This window comes from Neolamprologus multifasciatus, chromosome 23, assembly GCF_963576455.1.
Source record: "Neolamprologus multifasciatus chromosome 23, fNeoMul1.2, whole genome shotgun sequence".
Classification (NCBI taxonomy): Eukaryota; Metazoa; Chordata; class Actinopteri; order Cichliformes; family Cichlidae; genus Neolamprologus; species Neolamprologus multifasciatus.
Window position 1 is genome coordinate 7,158,875 of NC_140460.1, and position 22,076 is coordinate 7,180,950.

The following is a 22,076-nucleotide window of genomic DNA, read 5'->3' on the forward strand; positions in this document are numbered from 1 at the left end:
TCCATCCATCCATCCATCCATCCATCCATCCATCCATCCATCCATCTTCATCCGCTTTATCCGAGGCCGGGTCGCAGGGGCAGCAGCCTAAGCAGAGAGGCCCAGACCTCCCTCTCCCCAGCCACCTCCTCCAGCTTATCCGGGGGAACACCAAGGCGTTCCCAGGCCAGAGATATAATCTCTCCAGCGTGTCCCGGGTCTGCCCCATAAAAAATTATGCGACTCTATTAAAATAAAACTTTATCATCTCACGTTTTACGACTTTTCCTAAAATGAGTTTATTGGTCACGCAGAAAATTTTGGTGTGTGTGAGATAAACTAGAACTGGAGGGGAGATGGGCGGAGGTGTGATTTGTCACAAAAGGACAGCAAGAGTGAAAGGGAAGGTTTGCAAGATGGTAGTGACACCTGCTATGATGTATGATTTGGAGATATTGCACTTACTAACCCTGCTTTGACCTCAGACAAGGCTGAGGTGGAAAAAGATGGTGTTTATGGAGCTGAAAGGTGGAATGAAAATAGGAAGACCACAGAGAAGATTCATAGATGCAGTGAAGGACATGCAGACAATTGATGTGACAGACTAAGACGGTAGGGATTGGGTGAGATGGAGTAAAAGAATGAGTCTAAGTAAGTTGTTAAACTAATGAAACCCATAACATTTAATCTCAAATATGTATTTTTGTCAAATTTTATTCATAATTAAAAAACTAGATGAAAATTAACAACTCCTTTAAGAAATCACTGCTGCTGTTGTTGTGGGAATGACCCCCGCTGGCAGTTCTAGTGTTAATACATTCAGTTTTTACTAGTACAGTAAAAAGCCATATTCAGCTTCTCCGTGAATGCCTCTGTTGACACAAGCCACATTTCAAGAATGATTCCTCACGTGCAGTTTCTAAACAAACATTGCGATGAATGCCAGGAGGGCCAGCTCTGCTGCAGAGTTCACTGCGGTTTCAGGGATTAGAAACAGAATTAACTGTATTGCAGAGTTAATGCAACAGGAAGGCTTTGTAGTTTCATCACAGTTAGCTGATGAAACGTGCAGATCATGATAAATGATACAGTATTCTTGGAACATGTATTGTGAAATTGTAAAAGAGACTAAGAGTTTCATAATTTTCTTCCACACAATAGCGTCATTAATGCCTTGCGTACTGTACAGTGGTCAAACCTGCCTAGTTGAAAACATCAAAAATGACTTCTTGTCTTTAAACTGGGTTTTAAATTTCTAGAACACACATGCAATAAGCAGCTAACAATCGATGTTGTATTTTCTCATGAATTGTAAGAATGTGAAATACAGATTTAGTCTTTTTTGGAGGGGAGAAATAAAGTAAGTTACCTTTAACAGAAATTTAGTGAAAATGAACCGTAACTGTATAAATAAATTATCTGCCCTACTCTCTATGACTCGGCCATGGTGGGAGTCATGAATCAGTCATAAGAACTTATGAACTTAGCATAACATACAATGTAATTTATCTTTGAATGCCAACCAATTCATTTTGGTGAAAGCCAATTAATCTCAACCACTTTGTTTGGCAGAAACTGTGGGTAAATAGTTGTAGCCTGTCACTTTCTGTGCTTGTTATCAATAGTGCAAACAACGAGACTATGCAGACACTCTTTTCCAACCACGCAAGCCCGGCCCATTTCAAATATTTCAACAGTCCATTCATCTTTGCTTTGACAGCAAAGAATTTCTTGTCCTTGCAGCATGACTGACCCAGATGGAAATGCATACAACTTTCTGTAGTTTTGTATGCTTGCAACATAAGGTAAAGGATTCTCCAAAAGCCTGTGTGTAAATATCACCCCAACTTAACTCCTGGATGAACATTTGCAATTTGTGATCATTGAATTATGCATATGTATTGCAAATGCCCCCAAACTTGTTCACATCGCTTCTTTTAAGATGTGATCTAAATAGTTGTGGTTTGAAACTGAAAATAAGTAAAGAGGCCTGTGCTCCATTTATGGTGATTCATTTCTGTTCTGTTCTCGGTCATTTAACTGAAAAAACCTTGAAATTACCACAACTTGAATCATGCCGTCTCATGCTTCCAGAAGAGTCCAGTCTTGTTTTAATCGTCTGTCATTCTATTTTAGGGTATAATTTCCTCTCGTTTTCTTCCTGGTCCCTGGATATGACACCTCAGTTTCGTAATCTCATTTACCGCCTACAACGCCCACGGTATATGATCTCCGGTTTGTGCAACCACACCTTGTCAGATTATTCCGTGAGCTCACACAATGAGAAATGCTCACAGGTCAGCTTCAGGTTTGCCTCACTTTCTGCTACTACTTCCCATGCTACTGCCACAACCCTGTTGCAGACTCCAAACTAACATTTCATTTTTACAAAAACAAAGACACTTATCATCTATTGATTTCCCCAAATTTTAAATCTTTACTCTGCCTGCAATTATTGAAAACACGCAGCATAATCAGTGATTTCTGTAAAGTGATAATTAACCCAGGCCTGTTATCACAGCAGTAGACTTCATAAAGCCCACAGTATGCATGTTTAACATGTTGTCAGCCATTCGCCTTTACTCTTTTGTATATTTCGTATGGATGGTGACAAAGCACCTTTCTTATTCAACTGTGACTCCTCCTGTCCTCTGTTCTCGCGTCTATGACCCACTTTCAATACATCATGTTGAAAGATGTTTCATTTCCTACAATGCATCTGGAAATCAGAGGAGAGAGGTAGTTATTATATAACTGACACTGCTTAAGCTGCTGGCTCCCAGACAAGGATATTTAATTTCAACAATTGCTCCTTGTGTCTCTTCTTCACCTCCTCTTCTCACATCTTCGGTGGGAGGGACTACGACACGAGTAGAGGAAGTGAGAATGTGCAGTTTGGGAAATGAGTTAATGGAGATTGCTTTGTCTCATCAAATGGTATGCTGCTTCACACACAAACCATGTGCTCTCACAACTCCTACACACAGGAGGCTACTCTGTGACAGCTCTAAACACAACTAGGTGACACTTTCCTCTGTGACCTTACAGCTCGCTTCGGGCATGGTTATGGCACATGTTACCAGAAATGCATGATGTCAGTTTGGTTAGCTGTCTAACCACACTGTCTGATAGACTGGAGCAAGTTTCATTTTCTCTGGTTACTGAAATTCTGCACGTTGTAACACGAATGAGATTTCATGGAAAAGTGGCACACGTAAAATAAAGGGGAACATTTGTAATATATAATATGTAACCGGCCTGCTGTATTTTTATACTGTGTGTTTTGAAACTTGAATACAGCCTAATTTCCCCTGAGGATTTACTTAGGAAATCTGTAAAAGGCTGTGTGAAACCTGTCGTAACCTCTCATCTGATCCTCAATGAAACTGACACAAATGTGATAAGGAAGTGCAGAAGTCTGGGATGCATTAACAGCCAGACAAACAAGGAGTTCTTGTCTGTGTGTGTACGTGCATGCATGTGTGTGTGTGTCTGTAGCTTCAGTCAAGTCCTAAAGCTTGTGACCCAACCTTACTAGTTGGAATAAAGCCAAAAGGTATAAAACAAGAGTGCTGATGCAAGAGCTACCCCTTTGTACACGTGGGTGGAACAATAACACGATGTGATGTAAATGCAGTCAGTTTCTCTGTTGGAGGAATTTCCTGCTAAATAGGTGAAACAGAAAACCTAAAACAGACTGAGACTGAGAGAGAGATGGAAATACCATTTTTGTGTTCTTGTTTATCTTTGTTTCGGTCGAGCTTTTTTTTTTTTTTTTTTTAAAATGTGGACTTGAGTGGAACAGGTGAAGCCAACAGACAAGACAGTGCATGTATAAGAAATGAATGCTTCCCGCGAAGTGTCATTGTGCAATCTCACTGAATCTTTAATTCTGTGACATAATTCACACTACATGCAGTGCATATATTAGACTAGTGTCATAGGAGACACCAGAGGTGACAGGAGCTTCAAAGTGCAAGAAAAATACCAATACTGGTATACTGGCAACGAGCATGTACAGTAAACAGGCCTTTACAATTATTCCCACATACAACCTGGATATAAGTCAAGTTTTCCATCCATCCATTCGCTTCTGCTTATCCTTTTCAGGGTCGCGGGGGGCGCTGGAGTCTATCCCAGCTGTCATAGGGCGAGAGGCGGGGTACACCCTGGACAGGTCGCCAGTCTGTTGCAGGGCCAACACACAGGGACAGACAACCATTCACACTCACATTCACTCGCACATTCACACCTAGTGGCAATTTGGATTATCCAATTAACCTATCCCCACAAGCTGCATGTCTTTGGACGGTTGGAGGAAGCCGGAGTACCCGGAGGGAACCCACGCAAACACGGTTACAGTCAAGTTTTCCAGAATTAAATTCCAAATTTCTGACTAATATCCCTTTTATCATTTCACAATAATCTCCTTTATTTTCTCCACCAGAGATCATTTCACAATCGTCTCCTTTCCCAGTCTTCAGGTGGCAATAACTAATTGCATCCGTCTTTGCAGGTCTTCACAGGTCTTTACAAAGCTGCAGTAGGGATGTGAGTCAGTTTTTCCACAATTAAATTCAAAATATCCAGTAATGATCATTTTACCATTTAATCATTTCACAACCGGACAATAACGGCATCCCAGAAGCTCAATAGCAATACATCTGTTCATAACAAGTATGTAAACTCTTCATTAGCAGATCATAAGAGGCGATCTAAGCTTAATCTTGGTTATAAATATAGACAAACTGATATGCATAGGCTATAATAAAAGCACAGAACATTCCCAGTCTTGCATATCACATGCGCACAACAGCACAACACAGTAAAACTAGAGCGTGTGCCACAAGGCTAAATTTATTTCCATTTGTAGACAGTCAGACCTACATGCCTTTCCAGCTTCAAGCAGATGTGGAATTGGGGGTAACATCAGCAGATGCTTACTGTGAACATGAATTAGCCAAAGTAGCTACACCTTTAATCTTATCTTGCTTAAATGTCTGTACTCCCACATGCTATTTGAGCGCACATTAACACTGACACTACTAGTGGAGATGCAGTGAGGATATGAGGCACTCCAATATCACTTTATATTGTCCTGTAATGCAGAACTGTATTAAATTCAGAAATAACACACAATTGTATAATTACTAGCCCTACACGATTCCTTCTATTATCTACAAGATGAGCAAAAAACAGTCAATCAATTTAATTTTCTGTCTTCAGTGCAGAAGACTCAGTTTGAGACACCAACACCACCTTACTGAAGTCACACAGTGCATATGTAAGTAAAGTAGTAAATGCCTCTTGAATAAACTTTTGCTGTGAACTTATTTTCGGTGAATATCTGAATGATATATTTACTATGGACACAAGGATTTTTGTGCTGTGACTTTGAGAGACTGCACTTATTTATACCTGTAACAGCGGTGGTCAGATCTTTTCATGTTTTTATTTTACTTTCCATAATTCCAATGGATTTTTTTTTTTTACTTTGACTTCCAACAGTGCACAAAAAAAAAAAAGATTTTAAAAAATCCCATTAATCTTTTATGTCATCCTCTGGTTTTATGGAATGGAAAATTCCAAATTAAACAAGTACAAAACATTGGCTTTTTCGTTTTCCCATTCCACTAAGGAGACGTCAACCTCGTGTTTTTTGGATCCTGAAAGAGTTTGGCAGATAGCCAAAATAAACTGCCGTAAACAAAAACAGAAAAAGAAAAAGGGTAATCATTAAACCAGCTCTTATGCGTGGGTGTAAAGGGATTCCCTTGTCTCTTTCTATTTGCTTTTTATTGCATGGGGCGGGAATTGAGCTCGGGATTCCCACTTTCACTGTCTGTGTGTGGGAAGAAATGGGCTATATTAAGAGCAGCACACAGCAAGTAAACACTTCACTCAATATGGACAGACAACAGGCAGAACAGCAGGATAAACTAGTGGAGGTGAAAATCCAGACAGACTGTATGGAAGACAGTCTTCAGCCCCGAGGTTCACATGGCTTGATTAAGTGTGCACTGAGTTTCATGGCAGGGATAGTTGTGGCTCTGGCTGCGGGCTTCATCCTTCATTATTTTCTGTTCAAACCCTCATGGAACCAGGTAAGAAACACTTCATATCAGTAATAGAAAGTCTTCCATATATGAATTCTCATTGATTTGTTCGTTCACTTATATTTATAACTAATCCATCTACAGGATGCTCCAGCACTGAGTGACACATCAAAAGTCATCATGACTTGCAAACTACAAAGTAAGTGTCGTTTAGATTTCAGCTGCTTCCAAAATCTCATCAGATGTAAATGTTGCCTTGTATTAATGGGAGATATTTCCATTTCTTCTGTAGTGACCGATCAGCTGGGAAGATATGACATCTTCACAGCTAATAAAACTGGAACCTATCTTGTCTACGGATGGGTGAAGTTCCCAAATATCACCGAAGAAGAAATTGTGCTGGAGCAGGGGAGAGAGGGGAAAACCATAGAAATCGAAACAAAGCAAATTAAATCCAAAGAAGTGTTTCTGTTCTGTAGAGTCAAGCTTGCTGAGAACACTACAGTGAGTGTTAGCTTCACGTCTAACTACACAGACAACTCTTTCCATGTCTATGAGGTCTAATTAAGCTGATACCAGTTTGAATTTCAAAAACTCTCAGCTTTTTTGTGGCACTCAACTGTACTCAACTGTACTCAACTGAGTCTGCAGATGTTCGGTTTATCTACATCAAGATTTGTACTCATGCAGTAGTTTCATGGCAAGAGAAGCAGTTTCATGTTTGATATGTCTGCTCTGGGTAGAGTGGGTGTGGCTTTATGAACTCTCCAAAGAGCGGATGCGACTTTTCTCGGGAACTGGGTGAGCAGGCGAAAGACTAGAGAGTCATTCACAGCTTTGCTCTAGGAGGAATATAATATTTTGACGAAAACGTCTCATAACTTTACAGCAACTCACACTCATAGTGTGATCATCCTCTGTACCAGCCATCATTCAAACACTTCACCACAAAAATTATTTTAATCTCACTTTCACAAGAAAAAGTTTCTTTTCTTGTCATCTTCTTCTCTGATTGACTACCTTTACCTGTGAAGATAATCCACCTAGCACAAAAAGCTATATTTAAAAGATTGTAAAACTGAATCTTTGAAGGTGTAAAAATCATGTAAAAAGTCAAATGACACTTTGTTCTGTTAATGTTGCTTTGAAAATCGAAACTGTGTGTATATAGTTTTGGTATTGTTAATTGTAACTATGTTGGTATTGGTCAAGCTTTGTATTTTGTTCATATCATGGCTGTAACTGTACAGCATGCTGTGCATTATATGGATTGAAAACCTGTAATTAAATGTCACTACTACATTTGGAATGTGATTCTCAGCTTTTACTTGTGTTGTTTCCATGAAAGCTTCAAGGTTGAAACATTTTCAGCACACACGCACACAAACACACACACACACGCTGTCTCAGGATATGCTTGTCTAAAAACGTCTTTTTGGACAAAAAAATGTTTAAAATTTAAAATATTTTATTTACATAAATTATTTACATAATTTGCCATGTTATGAAATTTGATTCACTCCATTTTAGGAATTTATTCCCTTGATTCCATATCAGCAGGTATGATTTGTTTGGGGTTTTTGGTATTATTCACTACATGTACTTGTATAAATGTGTTCTCACTCTTGATGGAACTGGTGTCACAAGTCAATATTTGGATAGAATACTGACTTACGTGCAGTCTGTGTATAACATGCCTTCTCATTTTGCATATTATTTATCAAAACATGAATAGTCAGTCAGTCACTTGAACTCTGTGAGGAATCAATAAAAACCTTTCACCACCTTTTAACGGCCAACTCGTCAAATATTACTGACTTTGGGAAGAGTTCTGCAAAAAAACAAAACAAAACAAAAAACAAAAAATGCAGGCCTAGTGAAGAGTAAATGTTTTTCAGAAACAAAAATAAAATGTGAAAGATTTTTTCAAAACTTTACAAAAATGATGGAATCGAGAAAGGCAAAAATATGAATATACATATAGTTTATATATACATATCTATCTATCTATCTATCTATCTATCTATCTATCTATCTATCTATATATATACAATCTGAGAATATAGTGCCAACTACTGTACAGTCCAGTAAAGTCATGCTACACACATTCAGGAACCAGTTTATTAGGTCCGCCTGTTTCACTGCTCGTCACAGTAACCCAAATATCTAATCAGCAGCAACTCAAAGCATTTATGAATGCAGTCATAACCAAAACAGCCTGCTGAAGTTCAAACCGTATTTCAGACATTGCTGAATTCCTGGGATTTTCCAACACAATCATCTCTGGGTTTACAGGGAATGGTCTGGAATGAGGACAGGGAGCGTCAGTTCACTGCAAATACCTTGCTGATGTCAGAGGAAAATCGTAAGACTAGTTTGAGCTGATTGGAAGGCAACAGTTACTCAAATAACCACTCATTAAAAACAAGTTATGCACAAAAGCATCTCTGAAGGTACAGCACATCTGGCCTTGAAGCAGATGGGCTATAACAACAGAAGGCCGCACTGGGGGCCTCACCTGTCAGGTAAGAACAGGATACTGAGGCTACATTTCGCACAGAGGATAAAAGATTAAAAAGCGTACCCCCACTCTCACCAGTCGAGTAGAGCATCCTTGGGATGTGGTTTTGTTGAGCAGCTGTGATACAAGACTGTAAGTTTTTATTTCTATTTGTTGCAAGAAATTCTCTGAAAATGTGTTACGGGATTTGCTCTTTCACACATATTTGAGAAAAGCTTGAAGTAATTTAATTGAAAACACTACTAGATTGCTGGACAGTAATGAGGAAAGTCAAAAATCTTGTTGTGACTAACAAAAGTACAGTCTGTTTTGATGAGTTGTCATATTCAAGTGAGAAGTGCATGAACACACTAACAAATATCTTTCGTAGTGAAGTACGTGTAGAAACCAGTGTGTCTAATAGCAATAACAAAAAGTCTAAAGTGGGTGAGGAAATGTTTTACTGATTTGAGAAGTGCACTAAAAGTAGTGAGAATGACTTTTCTGCTATGAGAATTGAGGCAGAAGTGATCAAGAAAGACAGTAACGTGTAATTTCAAACCATGAACAGTGCTCGAATCCTCATCTGACCCTAACTGTCTTTTTTCTACAGGCTAAAGCTTAAAATGAATAGACAGGAACTACATGTGCTTTAAGTAGTGTACTTTCACACACAATGCCTTTTTTAAGTTGGAAACATGTTGACAGAGTGTTTTTAGTGTTGTTTTTCCCCATTATAATCTTATGTAGGGCAGCAATACATGTTTGGTCTTATATGCTGAAATTAAAACATCTATAAATAAAGATATTTTGTTTGATGTTTAGGCTTTCATCTTATTATCTTAGAAACAGTAGTTACATTTATTCAAAAAAGGCTAACTATTTATCGTCCGGTATCTGGATAACAAAAGGTTTGCCCATTTCATTGCAACATATTTACATTACAACATGTGTCACATCCCCACACAGTTGGTAAACTTCCGTTCTCCTGCTTTTGTAAATCTCTCTTGTTCAAGCGGAAGTGAAAGTTTTAATGCAGCGGCTTAGTCTAAGCTACAAGGCAGTGTTTCATCATCATGATGCAATATCTGAAGTAACACCTCAGGCTCTCCTGCCCCAAGTATCCACCTATACACATTCAAGTATCTGTGCTTCACCCAGCCAAAACCAGATACCTAACGCCACGTTCCTATGACACTCAGGGGACTTTCAGTGACTCAAATATTGTCATATCTTTGGGAAATGTGGGAAATATAGATGAGGCTTGGGACTTTGAATTAGAATGTGACTAACAAAGTTGCAAAAAAGAGCAGCTCACAAGCACACGTTATGAGCTTTTTTTAAATACCAAGTATGACTGACAAATCTTAATGAATAATGCACTTGAATGTCATAAAGTTTCAACTCTAAACTGGAACTGATGAAAGTGAAATAAGGTTCTTAGTTTAGAGCCGTTCTTAAAACAATTATAGCAAAGAAACAAAATGCAATGTGAGACGACATCACAGTGAATTTAGTTCAGCTTGTCAGTGAATGACAACCTCTACAAAAATACTAACTGCCTGTAGTGGTCTGTAGTTATGTAGGAACCAACACATTACAGTTTCTCTCAGGTTTAGTTGAAGCACCACACTCGAATAACAAAGGTTTGAGTTTAAGGTAGGATGTTTAATATAATCCAAAATTTAGTAAATCACAAATTTAACCCAAGTCGTCTCCAGCTCGGGGGCTACATGCTGGTCAGACATCATTAAAATGATTAAAAGTTTTCTATATCCTGCAACTTCTTCTTCGGTGTTGTCCTTGAGCTATATCAGATCGAAGATATAATACGCAAACCTTTTGATAATGAAGTTTCAGTCTGCCTGAGCTTTATTTGTTGATATTGAGGTTTCTGAGGGGTTTATTTTGAGTTAGTTTAGCCTTTAACGCTCCCACACAAATTCTTAACGGTATTAACGGAAGCTTAACACTCTCTGTTTGTGCCAAGATCTCTTTTAAACTGTTAACTGGTCACATCAAAGTGTCTTCCGCATGAATTTTCAAATCTATGAAAGTTTCCCTAAAACCCAGAAAAATGGGTGTACAGCACAGTCTTTGACCGAGCCATTGCGATGCCTCAATTCTTTCTTTTTCAGCCATTCTGTTGTAGATTTGATGCTGTGCCTTGGATCATTTTCATGTTTTGTGATCCACTTTTGGCCAAGTTTAAGCAGCTGGGCAGGTAGTCTCACATTTTGCTCTAGAATACTGGTGTTTGACCTGTGGCTGGAAAACGAGTCCAGTTGGTATAGTATTTAGTTTCTTGGTTTTTACCAAAAAATGCCATTAGGTGAACTTCTCCATTTTGTTCTTATCAAAGGACACTGATAATTATTAGCAAAATGAAATCATTCGACTTGTCATTTCGGTGGTATATGTCCTGTATCCTATAACCTTTTCTTAGGTGTTGTCCTTGAGCTATAGCAGATCAAAGATAGTGTAAATGCCGGCAAAGCCACTTTACTTTGTGCTTTTATTTAGAAGAGTACCTTAGCACTTCCTCTTTTATTGCGTCACACTTCCTGTTCTGTTCTCAGTGAAACGATTGCGTTGCTTCCAGTGTTGCCAACTTAGTGACTTTGTCGCTATATTTAGCGAGTTTTCAGACCCCCTAGCGACTTTTTTTCTAAAAAAAGTCTAAAAAAAGTCGCTAAAAAAAAGACGTGAAAGCGCATATCGCTTTTACTCTCAACAAGCAGCGGGTGCTGTAACGCAGTCAGTTCTTCTTTTACTCTTATGCTGTTTTGTGGATCAGGTTTAAAACTACTTATAAACACACACACACACACAAAGTAACTCCACCAGAGTGCCTATTTCGGGTCACTTTTGCCGGTCCAAGCCCGGGTAAAGGAGCAGGGTTGGAATTGTGACATTACAAAAAACAATAATTGCTAAAAGAAATTTAATTTGTAGTTCTAAATAAATTCTAAATGCATTTAGGACGTTTTTTGCTCACTTTATGTCTCGTCCACGATGTTATTTCTCTCTCCAGCAGCGTAGGTTACAATTACATTAGCATGACCAATTATGCAAATTAGGCGATGGCGTCATTTAGCGACTTCTAGCGACTTTTAGGACAACCAATAGCGATTTTCCTTACTGAGGAGTTGGCAACACTGGTTGCTTCAGAGTGAGTAGAAAAACGTTATTTTTGGAAATATTCATGTAAAACCTTGTACTTTATTTGCCTGCCACATGCTATAACTTGGGAACGTTTATACAATGTGGTTGAATTCTGTATTTTTCTATATGCATGTCATTTGTTTGTGGTGTGGGAAGACTGGCTAACAGGTTCAGCATGATTAGCACCCTTGGAAGCAGAAAGACTTTGGTTTAATGATTGCAAACGACTGTTTATGCATTTAAGAGACAGAAAGGTTGTCTTTAATTCATTTTATTAAATGCTGTAACATAAATTATTTAAACGCTATTGATTTATGTCAGTGTCATGAATTGAGTTCATCAAAATAATTTTCTATATAGTAAAATGTGAACATTTCTGCACTTTCTACTAAAATGTTATAATGGCATTTGTTTTTGCATCTTTATAGTTTTCACAGTGCCACATTGTCGGTGGTTTAACCCTTTAAGACAGGCATACTGATGTGAAGAAATATATATTTTTAATTATTATACGAAAAATGATTTAATATGATGGCAGAGTGTTACAGGCATGGCCCTTTAAGACTGTAGCCTCACGGGCGGTGTAGTCCTTGCTGCAGGGAGAATTTGTGGGACCGCCCCTCCCGCTGTGTATGTGTGAGCGTGAGGGAGGGAGAAAAAGGAAAGTGAAAAGTGCTACCGAGCAGAAATGGGAGATGGAAGCATGTAAATATAAAAATAACCACTGCAGCCAAAAAGAGTGCCCGACGAGCCCAGTAAGCTATTAAGACTCGACTGTACACTGTGTTTGTATTTTCCTCCGAAACAATAAAGTTCTGCTGGAGCAGCCTTTCAACACCTCTCTCTGTCTCTCGCTAGCAAAGTTGACCCAGACAGTAAAGCTAGTTCCCGGCTACGAGCCCGACATGGAACCCAAAGTATTAGCCAGAGGTCACCTTATCAGAGCCGTGGACCTGGCCGAGGTAACAAGAGAGTGCAAACATGTTGAGGGATTGGCTGTGTTAGTTCAGTGAGAGATTTATTTGGAAAGAAAACAATGTTCACTTGCAGTCGAAAACTAATGTGTACGCTTATGCCTGCATTTTTATTTTGTTAAATACAAACAAAATTGTAGCAAAAGTGCTGCCACGTGTCTGGCCAGAAAGAGCTGTTTATTTGGTAGTTCAATGAAACTACTGTACTATACTGCTGAGTGACTGTCTTCTGCTCGTCAAATACATTTCATTGCAATGTTGACCCTGTGCTAACTTACATATGACAAATGAAACCGAAAGGCTTCAGATAGTTAATAGTGAGAAAAAAATTGCGTTCATGTTTGCAATTTTGTCTTGTTACACAACAAAACAAACAAAACACTACATTTTAGTGGGTGTTTTTGTGTTTGTTTTTTTGTACTACTTGGACACTAAAGTGGCCCTGCAATGAGATGATTGTGCCAGAAGTGGCCCGCGGCTTATTTGAGTTTGAGACCCCTGCTTTAAGACCTACCATAGAACCAAGTCCGCCAGAGCTTATCTTTATATTCTTACATGCTGTAGAGACATTTTTGGGAGCAAGTTGCTATACATCAATACAATCGTTATAGCCCAAATTTTAATAATATCTATGCAGTAAGTCAAAAGAAACTACATAAATTGCAAAAAAGTGCACTAAACTACAGAAATCGTTTGAAAATCTTTTTTTTTTTTTTTACATATATTTCTAGTTAGAGAAATTTAAGAGGTTGATTGCTCAAAACTGTAAATATAAAAAGTTGCACAAAATAGTTTCCAATCACAGGAAATTTATTTTGAGTGTCTTCATAGTCTTATTTTTGAGATACACCAATTTTTATATACTGCAAGAAAAATGAAAATAAATATTATAATGCAATATTGTAAAAAAAACAGCATGTGCATTAAAATAAACTATTTCCAGCAGTGCAACTTGAGTTCTAAGGATCTCAGAAACCATACAGAAAAGATTAAAGCCAAATACGACTTTTAAAAACACAAGTATAGGCTTATAAGGCCCTGAAGGTAAAAAACAAAACAAAACAATTCCGTCATGTCATCATCATCATCATCATCTACATACAGATGTGTGGAGTGTTTGATTCACAAGAAATTTGGAGGCAGGGCCCACCAAATTTGCAGGTGTACTGAGGCTGTTACTGCTGAAACAGAACTTACACATGATGCAATGATATCACAAAGCACTTTATTAAGAACACCTTTAATGCACTTATCCAATGAGCCAGTCATGTAACCACAATGCAGTATATAAAATTCAGATACAGGTTGTAAGCTTTGGGATTAGGAAAGCCTTGAATGTGATATAGTTTTTTTCTCAGGATTGCCTAAGTGTTTCTAAAGGAGAGCTAATCTCCTTAGATTTTCAGAACTACAATTTAATTCTCTCTAATTTGTGCAAAACAACAAAACCCTCAGCGACTATAGCGGTATAGAACACCAACCTTTTATTGAAGATGAGATAATTCCAGTTTGCTCTAGAAAACCACCACCCTGTATCAATATGGTTTTCCTACAAAGCTATCTTCAGGCCTGCAAAACTTAACCAAACCCAGACACATTCAAGGCTGTTAAAATGTACTGGCGAGATCAGTTTCTCCAAAACCTTGAAGTTTGGGGAATACCAATATCATTCCTGTGGCATTCTTGTTTTGGTTACTGTGAGGAGAGATAAAAGAAATAACATTTGGGTCATGTCTAATCCGCAGACAGTGGTTCAAGGCCATGTTTCTGTCTCATCTGTGACAGAAACACTCATTTTCTACAACAGGTCCAAAATAAAGGTAATCCCTATAAACTACCATTTGTTAGGGGGACTGAGGAGCCCTGTAATCAGGCCAGAATTGCTAGTTATATGGCTGATGGGGTCAGTTCACTACCAGGAGAGAATTTACTAAATAAGAGTCTGCCTGTGTCTGTGTGTATGGATGTCTTATAATGTTGTTGTTGTTTTGTTTTTTTTAAAATCTCATCTATTTTAACTTTTTAGAAAATGTTATTATACGTTATCCCTCTGTTCAGCACTTTGGCCGGCTCTTGATGTTTTTTTAAATGTGCTATATAAATAAAGCTGACTTGACTAAAAAATAAATGAACAAAGGAGACAAAGAGATTAAACATAAAAATGACAAACGGTCTATCTGGCCAGAAAGAATGAACAGCGCTGTGTGGCAATAGGAATAGATAAGAATCGAATGATTCCGATTCCATTTTCAATATCACTAATCACTTATTGTTACTCAAAACAGTAATTTATTACACAGAACACTTTTCTTAAAAGTGATTGCCGCAGTGATTCTACTCTAGAAACATAAGCAGGTAGAAACGGAGGCTATAGTCTGAAGGCTCATCACTGCTTTTGTTACCTGTTAAACTTTAGCATCTGGCTGGCCATTCAGCTTTAACATCATTCTGGGCTCTTGGCAGGATTAGCGTTAGCATGCTGTCTGTGCAGGTGCTTGCAAAAAGCCAAAGTTATGTTAGCAGCACAATGCAGTTGTTTCTGTCCTGGATGTAGTTTTGCACTTTTCCATTGCGCCCTTGTCCTTTTCAACAATAAAAGTAAAAGTAATTTCCATGCTGTCGACAGCACCCTTATTTTCCCCCTCCAGCACATGAACAGTACAGCCGACATCACTTTCTCGGAAATCCCGAAGTTCGGTGAATATCAATGTCATTCCTGTGGCATTCTTGTTGGTTACTGCGATAAAAATGCGGTAGCAGAAATAACATTCGGTTGATGCTAAGACTAATCCGCAGACAGTGGTTCAAGGTCGTGTTTCTGTCTCATCTGTGCATTCATTTTCTACAACAGCTCCAAAAGAAAGCTGCCATCCTACAATGCATAACCAAGTCGTTTTTAAAACTATCTTTACAGACTGGTACAAAAATGGTTTCACTATCTTTGGATAGATTCAAATCAACTGTACAGTGTAAGGTTCTTAAAAAAAATCTCATAGCTGTCTGGCAGGCTGCACCTCAGCTAAAGAGCTGTGAAAAAGTATTTACCCACTTCCTTTCTTGTTTTGTTTTTTTTATTTGGTTGGTTTTTTTGCATATTTGTCACACTTACATGTAAATTAAATTTAAATGATAACTTTATATATTAATGGATGTAACAAAGATGTTTAAACCTATCTGGGCTCCATTGAAAAGAAATGTCTTCCAAACCCACCAAGAATATTATAATAAAACTTTGATTCCTTATTTGTCTCAGAAAAATCTAAATAAAATTGTCCACACTTCTCTTAAACTGGTCTGGTGTCAAGAAACAAAAAGTATCAATGACACAAATACTTGAAAAACAAAAATCTTTATTTAGAATTGTGTTCATTAAAAGCTGTAATAAAGCATCCTTATTTGATCTCTCACCCATCCTTTAATGAGCAATCCACACATGACAGGCTTTCATCCAAAATTTGGGCAAAACACAGCGAGTAACTCAGGTTATCAATAACAGCTATAAAAGCCCAACTGTAGATACTACAGGAAAGGGGGGGCAGTGGCTAACTGTAGCTGGTCAGAAACATTTATTAGGGGGACAGAGGAGCCCCATAATTATATGGCTGTGTAACGGCCTGGGGGATCGACGAGACGCTGATCGGCCTTTTTCTTTCTTTTCTCTCTTTTGCGCTCACTCTCTCCTCCTCTCTGTCGCCGGGGCGGAACTCATTGTGGGTTCACGCCCTCGGCCCTCGGAAAAGATTGTTGTCGACCACGCGACAGTGAGAGTCAAGCTACAGCTCAAGATAAGTCAAGTGTCTTTTGTGAATATCGTACTCATTCCTGTTTCCTCATCTACACACCCCCTGGATTACCTTTCCCGTGTGAATCTGTGTGTCAAGTGTGAAGAAAGGAACTGCAGTCGTGTATGTGGAGAGTTGGAGAGCGAGTGATTCCCCCCTTGGATTTCCCTGGAGCCCCGTCCCACACACTATAACACTGCCCGGCACTCTCTGTATATACACTTGATGAACTCTGTAAATAAATACTTGTGTTCAGCTGATCCAGGAGTCCCGCGTTTGAGTCCCCTGCGTTGAACCTTAACAGGCTGATGGATTCAGGTCACAATCAGGAGAGAATTTACTAAAATTTAATGACGAAAGGAGACAAACAGAGATTAAACACAAAAAGCACAAATGGTCCATTGTCTAAAAAGAATGAACAGTGCTGTGTAGGGACATCCATCCATCCATCCATCTTCTTCCGGGGCCAAGTCGCGGGGGCAGGAGCCTAAGCGGAGAAGCCCTCACTCCAGCCAACTCCTCCAGCTTGTCCGGGAGATATAATTGTCCTGGTGGGACATGCCCGGGAGGCAATCAGGAGGCATTCTTGTCAGATGCCTGAACCACTTCGAATGGCTCCTTTTCACTCTGAGCTCACTGAGCATGGTGCTGTAATAGTCAGTTCCTGAAATATATCCCCTCCTAAATATTCCACAATCAGCCATCTGTGGTATTATTGCAAAATGGAACCGTTAAGCAACTAAAGCAACTCAGACACAAAGTGGCAGACCACTGCTGAGAACTTCACGGCAGGGTAATGTGTAGGTGGCCCAGAACAGCCAGTTCAACAAAAGTTGGGAAGCTGTTGTAAAATGCAAATAAAAGCAGAATTAAAAGATTTGCAAATGTCATAATCCCAATCTCTATTAACAATGTAAAACATTTAAAATGAGAAAATATTACCATTTTAATAGAAATAATGGCTCATTTTAATTTTGATGGCAGCAACGTGTCTCCAAAAAAGTTGGTACAGGGCGGGAACTGAGGAGATGAGTTTCTGGACTTCCCATTGTTGTCTGATAGGATTCTAGCTTTTGTTTCAGGTGAAAAATCTGGGCTTTGCGCAGGCTGGTTCAGCAGCTGGGGTCTTCTACTACGATGCCATGCTGTTCTGATAGATATACTATGCAGTTTAGCATTGTATTGCTGAAATTTGCATGGCCTTCCTTGAAAAATACATCAACTGGATGGGAGCATATGTTACTCTAAAACCTTTCAGCTTCCATGGTGCCTTCAAGTGTGCAGACTGCCAATTCACTAGGAACTATTACTGGGCATACACTGTGCGATTTTTGGCTCATTTTGAGACAATTTTTCAGTCGTTCGACCGTTTTGGTGATCGGCCTGAGTTTTGCCTTCATCGTGTGTCGTGCATCGTGGAGGTACGTGGAGTAACGATAAGTGATTAACACCTCACGACTAGCTTCCGATCATCAATCGCTTGGTCGTAAGAAAATCAAACCTGTTTGAAATCCTGGCGGCCATCGTGAGGGTGTCAACGCAGCCTCTCACACTGTGCACGCACAAACACAGAAATGAAAGTGAAAAGACAGAGCAGCACGGCAGTGCAGCGTGTGATCTGGACACAAGCGATGGAGGCACAACTTTGGCAAGCTCATCTGAGCCTTTTTGATGTGGCCGCACAAAATTATCATGACCACAACAACCGTGAAAATAATTGGATGGACATTACTACTCAATCACAGCTGATTGATCAATGTTTTTCAAAAACAATTTAGCAAAGTTGATAATGGTGGTGTGCGTGTCTGTGTGTGTGAAAGACAGAGAGGGAGAGAGAGGGAGCGCAAGCGACAGATTTTCTATTATAACCTTCATGTTATGGACGCACAGTGTGAGCACTCAGGTCACATCAGAGCATCGGGCCGTATATTGTGAGACCCTGCATCGTAAACTACAAACTTCTAACTCCTGCAAGTCAATCGTGCAGTTTGAGCAGAAGCTGAATAACGTGACTGGAAAAAAATCGCACACTGTATGCCCAGCTTAATGCACCTCCCAAGACATATGGTCCCTCTCCTCTTATCAATCAATCAATCAATCAATCAATCAAGGCTTTATTCGCCACGTGCAGGTTGCCCTGCAGTGAAATAGGACCCCCCCGACCTTACACACACAACACAGCCATCACATGGGGATACAGGTCGGAGATCGGTAGTGTTACAGAAAAAAAACCACTGAAATATACACTACAATGGGAAAGTACAAGAGGAAAAAAAGAGACCTCTACTCATGCTGGGCTCCTGGGAGGACAGCATGAGAACAGGAAACAAAAAAACTCCATTGCACAAAAAAGCACATAAATGTCCACAGCACAACATTATGGGACACGTGACAAGCCACAGGGTCAGGTGGGGGGATGAAGTATCTACGTTTTCAAAGAAATTCTGCCTCCGTAAGATGCTTTGTTTTGTTTTGTTTTGTTTTACCAATCATGTCACTGATCTGTTGCCAGTTAACTTAATTAGTTGAAAATCTTTCTCTTTTTTTTAAATTACCATTTAATTCTATAGACTTTGTTGTCCCTATCCCAACTTTTTTGAGACATGTTCCTGCCATCAAATTCAAAATTAGCTTGTAATTTTTTACAATTTTGACACTTGATATTTTTTCTGTTGCAAATAAAATATTTGGTTATGATATTTACAAATCATTGAATTCTGGTTATGCGTTTTTCAGAGCATCACGACTTTTGCGCAACTGAGTTTTATATAGATAATTCAGTGTTGAAAGATTAAAGTACAAAAAAGAAATACAAATTACATTTAAACTGGCATATACAGTTGTGATAAAAGGTTTAAGAACCCTCTTCATGGATACATGAATGGTATGCTAATTGTGTGCTTTTAATGTGTTTTTTTTTAACTGTTCTTGTCCATGGTGGAATGATTGTACAGCATACATCATACAGCATAAACAAGTTTGAGGGTCAAAGTATACATACAGACCCACTAATATTTGGTTAAATATTCCCAAAACTTCAATCTTAACCCTATTAAAATTTGTGGATTGTGCTTAAAAGCTGTGCTTCTGCAAAAAACAAAACAAAAAACAGCCTAGTTTTATGAATTCTAACATTTCTGTGATAAAAGTCCAATATCCAACCAGAATTATGTCAGATACCTGCTGGTGAGTGCCAAAAGTATCATATTGAGATATATCTTGCTAAGGGACAGTAAAGTAAATATGAGCCTACTTTTAATGTATATATTTGAGCCAGTATGTACAATTTTGATCCTCTGTGCATGAGAGAAAATCCAAATTAAATTCAAACTTGTGCACCTAATTTCTTTCTTTTTTGTAAAGTCTTTGAAGTAGTACACTCCAAAATGATTCCACTTTCGAAAATGAACAGTTCAGAGAAATCGTGAAAAATTCCAAATTATGACAACCACGATGAAAAGATGGAAATTTTTTACCACAACCGTATTGCATATGATAATCGATACTTTCCCAAATAGGAAACTAGTGAAACGGAGAGCAGTAAAAAGTAAAAACAGCATAAATATCACATACACTAAGTATCAAACTATTTATTAAGTATTTGGAAAAAGTGAAGAATCTCTCTTTATAATAACGTATGATCATGTATGTACTTGTGTAGGTGGTGAATAATCTGAATACCTCTGGCCTTGCTGTAAGGTCGTGGAACTGTATGTTGTAGCTTGCAGGTATACGCAGGTGTCACAGAGTGATAGAGAGCAGCCAAGGTGAAGACACTGATGGGTTTATCTGTAAACTTTTAAAAGGATCTTTTTCACGCACGTATCACCATCTAAAACTCTTTTCTTAGGAACAGCATGCAAATCTAGGAGAACTTTGTATTCTCAGTGGGGAAGATTTTGAGTAGTCACAGAACAAGATCTCTCTCCTCATTTCAGTTGATCATTTCACAAACTGTAGAACAGTAGAAGATGTCAAATAAGTCAAACTTTTAACTTTATTACTTTTAACCTAATATCACTTGCATGATATCTTTTTTACTTTTCCATCTCTGAAGGAGGTTTTAAGCTTCTATGTGAATGAGGTCATGGTATTATAAAGACTTAAAATACTGGTCAACAGTGTAGGTTTATTTTCCAGCAAGATGCCCTTTACATTTTCATTAAGTGTGAGAATAGAATCATGCGAAATATCAAGAAACCTTACCACGTCTACACCTACGTATGTTAGCTGACGTTTCTGGTAATTTTGATCATGGTCTTGGTTTGTAGGTGATCAATGTCATCTGGCTCCAAACTTAGGGCTCATTGGAGAGAGAGAGAGAGAGAGAGAGAGAGAGAGAGAGAGAGAGAATCATCAGAATCTTCACATTCAATTTATCATTTATCTTTCATTTGATCCTTTTTGTAGTTTATCATTTTCTCTTTTCTCTTCTACAAATTCATTTGATTTTATGTTTCTTGTTTTAAAGTGGCTGTAATGCAACATTTTTAGAAAGGTCTTGACAGAGTATGGCATCTGTGTGGAGCTCCTTGTTTTATAAAAGTTTCACTAAATTTCATCTCATTGTTTATCTGTCACTACAAATTTAACTTTAATTCACTTTCTGTCGAGATTATGTGTAGTGCTCATATCAGATCACGTCACATACTTACACATCATTATGGAAAGAAGCCCAACCACTTCCCATGACCACACATAGGCATGTAATTAATAACAGAAAAAAATTAACGATTTGCTTATTCAACTAATAATATTAAATTATTTAAACATGACATTCATGCAGCAATGTAACACTTGCATTTGTCCTTGGATATGAAGGAATGCAATTTTAATTGCAAAAAATAATTACATAGTGTAGTCTCGTTAAAATGACGTTAACGCCATAACAGCATTCAAATTCAAATTCAAATTTTATTTGTCACACACACACACAACCATACACAGTATGACATGGGGGTGAAATGCTTGTAGCTGTACAATGCCCGACCATTAAATGACAGAAAAAAGTTTTACAGTATTACAGGTTACTACAAAATTTACAAATTAACTTAGAAATTTACAGTAAAAAATGTGCAAATAGCAGAAAGAGATTATAAAGATTATAAATTATAGGAAATGTTAACGCGGCAAATTTCCGTTAGCGAGTTAGCGTGGATCGCCCCATGCGTGGGGCTGCACGCGTTAGGGTGGTTAGCTCATTAACGCCGTGCAGCCCCACGCACGGGGCGATCCACGCTAACTCGCTAACGGAGATTTGCCGCGTTAATGCTGTTATGGCGTTAACATCATTTTAACGAGATCAACGCTGACAGCACTTCTACATACACATTTTAGTTTCTAATAAAGAGGAAAAAAGTTAGCCTTGTAAGAGTAAATCTTGAAAATCAGGGTAAAAAGACTATTGTTCATTAGTGTGACTTATGTTTATTTGGCCCATACAGTGTATATGAGAGATGGACATAATTTGAAGAGTTAATAGTGAATCCCCTTAAACCACATTCATCCTTATACACTGTATATATATACTGCATATATGTGTACACACATTTTGCTTTTTTTGTATTATTGTTGGGTCTTTACTATACAACAGGGGTCGGCAACCCTGGGCACGCATGCC

General features: G+C 38.4%; 1 long non-coding RNA gene across 1 annotated transcript in view; it reads right to left on the reverse strand.

The window, feature by feature from the left end:
• LOC146490903 (uncharacterized) overlaps nucleotides 1–22,076 on the reverse strand; it is a 37,428-nt gene continuing 15,352 nt past the window's right edge. The window contains exon 2 of the long non-coding RNA XR_014872552.1: nucleotides 1–22,061. This is a non-coding gene — a long non-coding RNA (uncharacterized LOC146490903). The remainder of the gene's footprint in view (nucleotides 22,062–22,076) is intronic.